We start from the raw sequence: 8,765 nt of genomic DNA on the forward strand, positions 1-8,765 counted from the left end.
GCGCAGTATTTTTATTGTTTTATTGGCACAGCAATTATATGGACACTGCAGGCGCGTTTCTGCCGTCGGCATCGCCGTGAGGTTCCGTAGAAAGTCCAAGGGCGATAATATCGTCGCTGTACGCTGTATGAGCGAGCGGCTCAATCTCGCGCACTCGAAGGGGGGAAGCAGGGTGAAAACGAGCCGTCGTCCGTCGCGCGCGATGCTCCGGGGGAGGGTCGCGCGCACTTGTTTCTTGTCCTCGCCTCCTTCTTGCACTGTACCCACTTCTGCAGGTACCAGTTGTGTAGTGTATATATATATATATATATGGGTCATTCCATCTCAAGTGTACTCGGTGTTTTATCGACCATCTGCGATTCTGCTGAAAAAAATCATACTGTTTTACCTCAAAGTGCGAAGTAATTATTCAAGCGATTTTTCTTGAAAAAAAAATTTCTAATGCCCTGAGGACGCTTTGAAGATTGCGCACACAAGTGAAACTGTGCCAGGTAGAAAAATTTCTACAAAGTTATTGCTTTGACCTGTTACTGCGAATATTTTTTGAAATAGTCGCCAGACGGTGCTCTTTCGTGACTATTGTCGTTTATTACTTTTTGTTTTAATTTACATAATTTTTAGCCGTAAGAAAAAGTCGACAATTGCCCCTTTTTAAATATTTTTTATAAAAGAAAGTAACGTTTCCACGAGGAATATATTGACAATAGGGGCTTGGTATGTGTGTATACTAGATGATAAAAATATTTGTATAAGAAATAAAGCCTAAGCTTTTGCTTAATGTCATGGTAAAAATAAAAAAATTACGTTCTGACTCAATTTGTGGCTTCATTTTCGCAATGTAGCGTTCCAAGTAAAAATATGGCATAGTCGGCATCGGATAGTATGCTTTGCTGTCTATCTATGTACAAAGATTCAAAAGATTAAATTTTGTTTTAAGCGAGAAAAAAATTTTTGAACTGCACAATCACAAGGTTGCGCGGAGCATCTCTTTGCTTCGCCTTCACTGCATAGCACGTCGGCCGGTGTTTCAGTCTCGCTCATTTTACGCGCTTCTTCTTTTTCTTTGTGAAGACGAGGCCTTTTTTGGCGACTTCAGGTTGATTTGCGGTTCGTGGGGACTGAGTTTCTGGCCATTGTCATCTTGTAAGATTATATAATTGCAGGCCTTCTAGTGCACGTAGGACAAGAAATAGGCGTCTGAGTTAAGCTTGGAACGAAAAAGATGCAGAAAGTTAGTGTGCTAATATATACGGAGAAGTTATAACGCGTAAGTCTTAAAAAATACGGCGAAATAAATTCGATCAACATGCCACCAGTCACTAAAAACGCGCCAGAACAGGAACCAGTACTGTGGCTTTATAAGCCACCTGTGCCACGCAAAAAGAGCAAGAAACGCAATTCAACTTTACGGCCCCGTTTTTTCGTCCTCCTACGAATGTAAGGCTAGAATTTTTATGTGCATCCGGCAACACAATGGCGTTAAAATCACCCCTTGTCCTGGAGAGGAAAAACATGAACTAGAGACATCGTGTAGTTTAAACGTGCCATGAATTATTACGCAAATCCATGTACCTGAATTCCCAGAAGCTGAAGACGCACCAAAGCTGTCGTCCAGTCTGTCGACTTGATACATTTTCTTCACACCTCGATCATCGGAAAGAAACTGTAAACATGAACGCCGGTTTGCTTCTGTGACAGCTGTAGCTTTGCCTGGGATAAAGCGGAGCAGTAACAGACGACACACCTATCGTCTGCTCGTAATGCACGCTCCTCCCGTCGTCTTGACGTCGCTTTCCCAGCCTCGGTGGGTGGCATCGCGGGACGCGTTTACGATACGAATACGTGTTCCAACCAGACATTTAAGGCCGCTTCGCAGACATTCTAGGTATCAAGCCGGCCAGTGGCCTTTTTCGTTGTTTTAGGTTTAGCAGAACGCCAGAAATCGCCTGTTCGTTGAATAAAGCTACAGTTCTGGTTCCTGTTCTGGCGCGTTTTTAGTGACTGGTGGCATGTTGATCGAATTTATTTCGCCGTATTTTTTAAGACTTACGCGTTATAACTTCTCCGTATATATTAGCACACTAACTTTCTGCATATTTTTCGTTCCAAGCTTAACTCAGACGCCTATTTCTTGTCCTACGTGCACTAGAAGGCCTGCAATTATATAATCTTACAAGATGACAATGGCCAGAAACTCAGTCCCCACGAACCGCAAATCAACCTGAAGTCGCCAAAAAAGGCCTCGTCTTCACAAAGAAAAAGAAGAAGCGCGTAAAATGAGCGAGACTGAAACACCGGCCGACGTGCTATGCAGTGAAGGCGAAGCAAAGAGATGCTCCGCGCAACCTTGTGATTGTGCAGTTCAAAAATTTTTTTCTCGCTTAAAAGAAAATTTAATCTTTTGAATCTTTGTACATAGATAGACAGCAAAGCATACTATCCGATGCCGACTATGCCATATTTTTACTTGGAACGCTACATTGCGAAAATGAAGCCACAAATTGAGTCAGAACGTAATTTTTTTCATTTTTACCATGACATTAAGCGAAAGCTTAGGCTTTATTTCTTATACAAATATTTTTATCATCTAGTATACACACATACCAAGCCCCTATTGTCAATATATTCCTCGTGGAAACGTTACTTTCTTTTATAAAAAATATTTAAAAAGGGGCAATTGTCGACTTTTCCTTACGGCTAAAAATTATGTATATTAAAACAAAAAGTAATAAACGACAATAGTCACGAAAGAGCACCGTCTGGCGACTATTTCAAAAAATATTCGCAGTAACAGGTCAAAGCAATAACTTTGTAGAAATTTTTCTACCTGGCACAGTTTCACTTGTGTGCGCAATCTTCAAAGCGTCCTCAGGGCATTAGAAATTTTTTTTTCAAGAGAAATCGCTTGAATAATTACTTCGCACTTTGAGGTAAAACAGTATGATTTTTTTCAGCAGAATCGCAGATGGTCGATAAAACACCGAGTACACTTGAGATGGAATGACCCATATATATATGTATAGTTGAAGAAACGAAGGAGCTAGGAAAATTGCATCTTTTGATGTTTTAACGTTTCGGCCGTGGCACGGCCTTCGTCAGAATAAACAGGTGACGAAGGCCGTGCCACGGCCGAAACGTTAAAACATTAAAAGATGTAATTTTCGTAAGTGTGCTCCTTGGTTTCTTCAACTACCTATACACCGGACCTAGAGAACTTTCCCTTGAATGACCCGCCGTGGTTGCTCAGTGGCTATGGTGTTAGGCTGCTGAGCACACGGTCGCGGGATTGAATTCCGGCCACGGCGGCCGCATTTCGATGGGGGCGAAATGCGAAAACACCCGTGTACTTATATTTAGGTACACGTTAAAGAACCCCAGGTGGTCGAAATTTCCGGAGTTCTCCAATACGGCGTGCCTCATAATCAGAAAGTGGTTTTGGCACATAAAACCCCATAATTTTTTCCCCTTGAATCCCATATATATATATATATATATATATATATATATATATAGTCATATCATAAGAAGCCAACAAAAGCTGACACGAAGGACAACATAGGGGGAAATACTTGTGCTAAATAAATGAAGTAAAGAAACGATAAGTTAATGGAAATGAAAGTGGAGAAAAAAACAACTTGCCACAGGTGGGGAACGATCCCACAACCTTCGCATTTCGTGGGATCGTTCCCCACCTGCGGCAAGTTGTTTTCATTTCCATTAATTTATCGTTTTTTTACTTCATCTATTTAGCACAAGTATTTTCCCCTATGTTGTCCTTAGTGTCAGTGCTTGTTGACTTCTTATGATATCACTAATAAAAATCGGGCCCCTCTGTTAACCCCCCGTTCTTCTCGTTTATATATATATATATATATATATATATATATATATATATATATATATATATATATATATATATATATATATATATATATATATACTAAGTCTTAAAGGAGTACTGACACAAAAAAAATCCACGTGTTTTTTTCTGCTTTAATAAGTAGTTAATGACCCAGTAATCACGGCACGAAACCTTATTTACTTCAGAGCGCGACAGGTAATTATTTGCAGTCTTTTTTGTAGCGACCAGTCGAAGTTTCGGTTCCAGAGAGCAACGAGACGGGAGAAACGGGAATGAAAACAAAGTGGTCACGTGTTCGCAAAAGAGCCATGACGTACGCTCTGACGCGGAGCCAGCGTGCGCGACCAACTTGCTGAATATTGGCGGCGAGGAGTTACGGAGTCGCCATCTATCGGAAGCGCCTCGCTGGCGTAGTATGAGGGATCACGTGGCGCGCTCCTCATAGGTTTTGCTGTCAGCGCTCACTGAAAACACCACGCGCGAGCTCTCCCGGACATTTCTGTAAGTACTTTCGAAACGAGAGAAGTTTCTTACTGTCTAAATAATAATCTTGGGGAAACTGAAAGCACACAATCGTTTACAGACGCTATCTCTTTACCGAATACGTACACTGAACGCCACTGCGCCCGGTCGCCGCGATGGAGTCTCCCGAACCGGCTTCTTGCGTGAAAGGTACAGGTAAACGCTCTGAGCAAACTATGTGAACTATGTTCTTATAGTGTCTGTATAACTAAATGGAGTGTAATAGAACGAAGCCTCAATGCAGCGATCGCGCAGATTCGCAGCGACCGACTGCGCGTCTGCATGCTTGTCCGCGCACTGTTTCGCTTTCTCCGCGCGCGCGTTTTTGCACCGTGCCATGAGCTTCAGGCCGCAGAATATGAGCATTTGCAGTATACAAGCAACCATTATTGCGTGGGCGCTATCAGAGCTTTTCAGAAATAATTTCATTGTAGAGACTTCGATGCCTGCGGGGACTGTGTGTGCCGTCGCGACGATTCAATCTTTTTTTTTTCTTCTAAATTCTTTGACATTTCAATATTATTTCTCGAGTTGCGTCGCACTGTATGTTTATCGGTGTTGTCAGCGCGCAATTTCCCGCTGCTCCTGTTTTGTGATCCAGTGCATTAATTCATAACACAAACGTGACCATATGCCATGCTTTTTTAAAATGTGCTTCTTACCGCTGCCTTTCCACTCCATTGAACTTGCCAGTATCTATAGAATCGACAAGTTCATAGACCAAACTGTCATGACATTAGTCGGGCAGCGGACTCGGGCGAGCGTCTCAGTGCGCGTTTTCAGAACATCGAGGACCGGGCGCCGTAGCAGAAATCTTCCTCGCGTCTGTGCTTGCTGCATACCCGAGTTGTAGCCGATGACTGTTTGCCGATTTTATGTTTCGCGAGCTAAGCTTCACGTAGCTTCTTGTCCTGCGGCTACGTGTCTCATGATCCGGATCATGATCCGGATCATGAGACTGAAATAATCAGACGAATAAGAATGGGCTGGGGTGCGTTTGGCAGGCATTCTCTGATCACGAACTGCAGGTTTCCATTATCCTTCAAGAGAAAATTGTATAACAGCTGTGTCTTACCAGTACTCACGTATGGGGCAGAAAGCTGGAGGCTTACGAAAAGGGTTCTACTTAAATTGAGGAAGACGCAATGAGCTATGGAAAGAAGAATGATGGGTGTAACGTTAAGGAGGGGGGGGGGGGCCGATAAGAAGAGAGCAGATTGGGTAAGGGAACAAACGCGAGTTAATGACATCTTAGTTGAAATCAAGAAAAAGAAATGGGCATGGGCAGGGCATGTAATGAGGAGGGAAGATAACCGATGGTCATTAAGGGTTACGGACGGGATTACAAGAGAAGGGATGCATAACAGGGGGCGGCAGGAAGTTAGGTCGACGGATGAGATCAAGAAGTTTGCAGGGACAACATGGCCCCAATTAGCACATGACCGGGGTAGTTGGAGAATTATGGACGAGGCCTTTGCACTTCAGTGGGCGTAGCCAGGCTGCTGCTGCTGATGATGATGATCCCAAGTAACCACGGATATCCGGGCGACGTCCGACGGACGTCCTTTCTGGATATTCGGGATGTCCGTGGGATATCCATGAATGTCCGACGTACGTCCGAGGGACGTCCCTGGGAAATCCAAAGGTAATTGCTTTGGCATCCGTAGTACGTCCGACGCGGACATCCAGCATGGACATTCAGGGGACGTTCAGGATATATATATATATATATATGTATATATAAATATATATATTCATATATATATATTTATTCATATATATATATATGTGTGTGTGCGTGTGTGTGTGTGTGTGTCTTCCCGGGGATATTCCAGATATACACATGCCTTGAAGCGACAATAGTGGCCGGGACACATTCAAGCACCGGACCATTATATATATTACATTGGTCTAATGCTTGAATGCATTCTTGTTTTAAATAAACGAGAAATGAACTTACACCAACTTCCAAATACAATTAAACGTTTATTGTCACCTTATACATATACATAAAAAGACCAATAAGCAGATATATGCGTACTGTTCAAAGAACAAATAAATACACGGATAAAGAAGAAAACTTGCAATTTCAATAGCCCAACAACAAGGTAGAGAACAGCAGAACAAAAATACTTATTGCCCACCCTGCTTTGACATTTGAGTTTGCAGCATGGAATAAAAAGAAAGAGCAAAAACACATCAATTAGCATTATTAAGCAGCGAAAGCAACAGAAATGACATGAAGGAATTAATCTTGACTACATCACTTCACTAGCACTCTGCGACACGGGCACAAAAAATGACATTAACTGGCTAATGCCTTAAACTTGTCATTCGCGGGGTGCCACACGGACATGCTTAATGGTATTGCAGCTTAAATGTTATTCGCGACGTAGTGCGTTCTCGTAAGTCAACTTGCCGTCAAATGCGTACTCTCGTTCCCAATGTCTCCACATTCTGACGTAGCTAAACGAACTATTAGTGAAGAACAATCAATATATTCTTCACTTTCTTTAAACAATAGCTCTTTCTCGTGGCGTAGTGCGTTCTTACAATTATTAAAACTCACTTGGCCATCGAATGCGTACTCTCGTTTACAATGTCCCCGCCGTGGCCGTAGTGACCATATTCTCACGATATTAAACAAACTTGTAGATAAAAACAACTAATATATTCTTCACTTTTTTAAAAGGAGCTTTTTATTTTTCGTAGAGATCAGCAGGCGATCTTGCTGCTACTGACGGCTACAGCTCTGATCATGAGCGCATTAGCCAGGAGAAGCTCTTTGCCAGGAGAATCAAAAGGGCGCCAATGAAGAGTCCGCGGTAGCTAAAGAAAAATGTAGACTCCGGGGTCCTGCTTACCAGAAAACCCGCATTGACTTGTGCGTACACCTCTCCTAAGGGATCCTGTTCCGTTCTCACAGCGAAGTGAACCATCCGAAGCGTCACGTAGAGTATATCCATCAGGGAAACAAGGCACATTGTCCTTAGTGAGCGTAGTGTCACAACCACCGTCCTGAACTTCCGATGCCGCCTCGGTCAGGCGTTGCCTCGGTGCAGCGACCAGCATCACAAGGCGTACAAATGTTTGCAGGGACAGCCCGAACGCACATGTTAATGCATGCGTGCGGGGTATGCGCGCCACTGCACAGTTCTAGAGTTGCGAATTCTCGAGCTGTTGACTGCTGGCTGCCGGTGCGAGATCCGAAGTCCTCGAATATCGTCTTTGTTTCCAGCGACGCTCTTTTTCGCGCGTGCGGCTTCTCCCGCAGTCTAGGCATCCTGGCACCTGTGAAGAAAACACATTTCAATACCCAAACGAATTAAAAAAGAAATCGATGTAGCTGTCATACCTTGGTAGCTGAGTAGGAGACTTCGGCAGGCACGGAAGGTGACAAACGCTGCTCCGCTGCCCTTAAAACGATCGCAGAATGAAAAAAATTGGAGGACGCTTAAGCTTCGCCTTCAAGAGTGGGACGCGACAGCGTTCCCGTCGACCCGCCAAGGGGTATAAGACAATGCGCTACGGCACAGCAATCACTTACGATGCGCCCCGCATCGGACTTAGCGCCCACCTATCACGCGGTGAGCGTCGAGCAACGCAGCGTTCGGCGCGGCAACGAAACGTGCGCCTGAGCGAACGAAACGAACCAAAGAACTCGGTGTCTCGGAGGGGAAACGATCTACGCCAGCCAAACGTCGTGATCGGCACGGGCAGAGAGATAGATAGTAATCTAAACCGGGAGCACGGCGAAGCGTCGTCAGGGGAGAGGGAGTCCCGCGACGCGCCTGGCAGCGGTCCCAATGCGCGGGCGGCGCGCCTCCTGTCGGGGCAGCGCCGTACATTGAGAGGAGGGGGTCTTCTGTGTTTGCCGCAAGATGGCTCTGCGTGTGCGGAAAGCGCAGAAGAAATGCAGCGGAAACGCACTTCGCAACTCGTGTAATTGTGACTTCTGTACGTTACATGTTCATAATTACCGATATACACCGCAGTATAACTTTCCACGGCTCGTTTCGAAGGCAACACCGCATTCACTAGAGGCGCGTTTGCACCGCTTGAAAGCATCGAACTCGTGGCTGAGTGGTAGCGTCTCCGTCTCACACTCCGGAGACCCGGGTTCGATTCCCACCGGGCCAATCTTGGAAGTTGCTTTTTATTTATGAAGCGCCTGCCGTGATTTATCGCTCACGGTCAACGCCGCCGACGCCGACACCCGACGCCGACACCGACGACACCGGCTTTTCTGCGACACGAGCTCCTTAACGCTATCGCGTTAAAATGGCGTGGCGACGATGGCTAGAGCTTGGATTGGATGACTGCAGCGTTCTGCTTTGCCAAGGTTGTAACACTTCCACGTGCGTCTACGCAAACATAAATA

General features: G+C 44.8%; 1 long non-coding RNA gene across 1 annotated transcript; it reads right to left on the reverse strand.

Moving 5' to 3' along the window:
* Positions 1–6,350: 6,350 nt before the first annotated feature.
* LOC139056309 (uncharacterized) lies at positions 6,351–7,824 on the reverse strand. The gene is made up of 2 exons (XR_011512278.1): positions 7,740–7,824; positions 6,351–7,675 (listed from the first exon to the last, which is right to left on the reverse strand). It is a non-coding gene; the product is annotated as an uncharacterized lncRNA (long non-coding RNA).
* Positions 7,825–8,765: the final 941 nt, after the last annotated feature.

Source organism: Dermacentor albipictus, chromosome 1 (assembly GCF_038994185.2).
Source record: "Dermacentor albipictus isolate Rhodes 1998 colony chromosome 1, USDA_Dalb.pri_finalv2, whole genome shotgun sequence".
NCBI lineage: Eukaryota > Metazoa > Arthropoda > Arachnida > Ixodida > Ixodidae > Dermacentor > Dermacentor albipictus.